General features: G+C 43.2%; 1 protein-coding gene across 1 annotated transcript in view; it reads left to right on the forward strand.

Annotated features, from left to right (window-relative positions):
• Positions 1-2,040: 2,040 nt before the first annotated feature.
• Positions 2,041-2,072, forward strand: part of LOC115124244 (filamin-A-like) — a 92,015-nt gene continuing 91,983 nt past the window's right edge. The window contains exon 1 of the mRNA XM_065005111.1: positions 2,041-2,072. This exon is cut by the window's right edge and continues 77 nt beyond it. The gene's annotated coding sequence lies outside the window, so the exon portion shown is untranslated.

Raw genomic sequence — 2,072 nt, forward strand, 5'->3', positions numbered from 1 at the left:
GACCCATTCTTCATTTTAATGATACATTATCATCGGTGTATAAGGAATGTTTGACCCATTCTTCATTTTAATGATACATTCTTCATTCTTCATTTAATGTATAAGGAATGTTTGACCCATTCTTCATTTTAATGATACATTATCATCGGTGTATAAGGAATGTTTGACCCATTCTTCATTTTAATGATACATTATCATCGGTGTATAAGGAATGTTTGACCCATTCTTCATTTTAATGATACATTATCATCGGTGTATAAGGAATGTTTGACCCATTCTTCATTTTAATGATACATTATCATCGGTGTATAAGGAATGTTTGACCCATTCTTCATTTTAATGATACATTATCATCGGTGTATAAGGAATGTTTGACCCATTCTTCATTTTAATGATACATTATCATCGTTTGACCCATTCTTCATTTTAATGTATAAGGAATGTTTGACCCATTCTTCATTTTAATGATACATTATCATCGGTGTATAAGGAATGTTTGACCCATTCTTCATTTTAATGATACATTATCATCGGTGTATAAGGAATGTTTGACCCATTCTTCATTTTAATGATACATTATCATCGGTGTATAAGGACACAACTTCTTTAAACCATACCAAAATATACATTTTTTTAAATCAACACTAAAAGTGTCAACATCACATGACTTATCAATGGGAATCTTTCAGCCAGGACAGATTAGACAGGGACAATGGTACAGCTCAATGATATGAAAGAAGGTCCTGAGATTACTATGTCTCAGTACACACACATGTTTTCTCAGTGAAATGGCGAAAGCACAAATGTGCTGACTATAGTCTGTGTTGAAGTAATCATCGACGTTTCATTGTTTCACAAAATCAAGGACATTTTGTTGTGAAAGATGAGCAACTTCTATTGGTTGGCTTGAAACTCTTTGTGTTGATGACCATTTCCATGCGTTTGAAGATGTTCAACATGGCTTGGGGGGTAGAAGCTGTTGAGGAGCCTTTTGGACCTAGACTTGGGGCTCCGGTACCGCTTGCCTTGAGGCAGCAGAGAGAGCAGTCTATGACTAGTGTGGCTGGAGTCTTTAACCATTTTTAGGGCCAACATTATTATTTTGGGTAAAAGTTAACAGAATATTAACTAAGATTAATTAGCTCAGATTGTAACACTAATTTGGCCACCCGGACTATTTACATTTATGTGCGAGACCACGCCACCATGCAGCCAAACTGAACCATACTTTGCAGGTTAGCTAAATTCATATCCCTGAGCATGCGTGCCAAATTTCATCACCACTTTTGAACATCTGGTGGCACCTCAGCCGCCTCCCTCCTCCCCCTCTCCCTCCCTCCCTTCCTTCCCTCCCTCCCTCCCTCCCTCCCTCCCTCCCTCCCTCCCTCCCTCCCCCTCCTCCCCCTCCCTCCCTTCTCTCTACCCCCTCCCCTCCCTCCCCTCTCCCTCCCTTCCTCCCTCCTCCCTCCCCCTCCCTCCCTCTCCTCCCCCTCCCTCCCTCCCTCCCTCCCTCCCTCCCTTCTCTACCCCTCCCCTCCCTCCCTCTCTCCCTCCTCCCACACATGCACTCATCCACACAGACACATGCAGTCTCTCTCTCTCTCTCACACACACACACACACACACTCACACACACACACTCAGTCTCTCTCACTCTTGTTCAGTCTCTCCCTTTCTCTTTGCAGATACTTTGCAAATTGACTATAGAAGAGGCCAGAGCAGGTTGTTGGAGGAAATATGTTCACCCCACTGTATGGTGTAGTCACACACACATGCACACACACGCCCAGAACCCCCGCAAGGGGAGATGCGAGATAGGGGTGCGCGCTGAGACCGGTGACATCATACCTTTAAAATCCGAAGGCGCGGCAATGACATCAACTCTCTGAAACAAGGAGAGAGAGAACGGGAGAGAGCGAAAGAAAGAGAGAGAGAGAGAGACCCCCTGTGATACTTGACCAATTAAGGATCTCACTGTAAGATAGAGAGAGAGAGAGAGAGAGAGAGAGAGAGAGAGAGAGAGAGATAAAAAGAGCAAAACAGTGAAGATCTTTCTTTTTCACGAGTTCACG

The sequence above is a fragment of the Oncorhynchus nerka genome, linkage group LG20 (genome assembly GCF_034236695.1).
Source record: "Oncorhynchus nerka isolate Pitt River linkage group LG20, Oner_Uvic_2.0, whole genome shotgun sequence".
NCBI lineage: Eukaryota > Metazoa > Chordata > Actinopteri > Salmoniformes > Salmonidae > Oncorhynchus > Oncorhynchus nerka.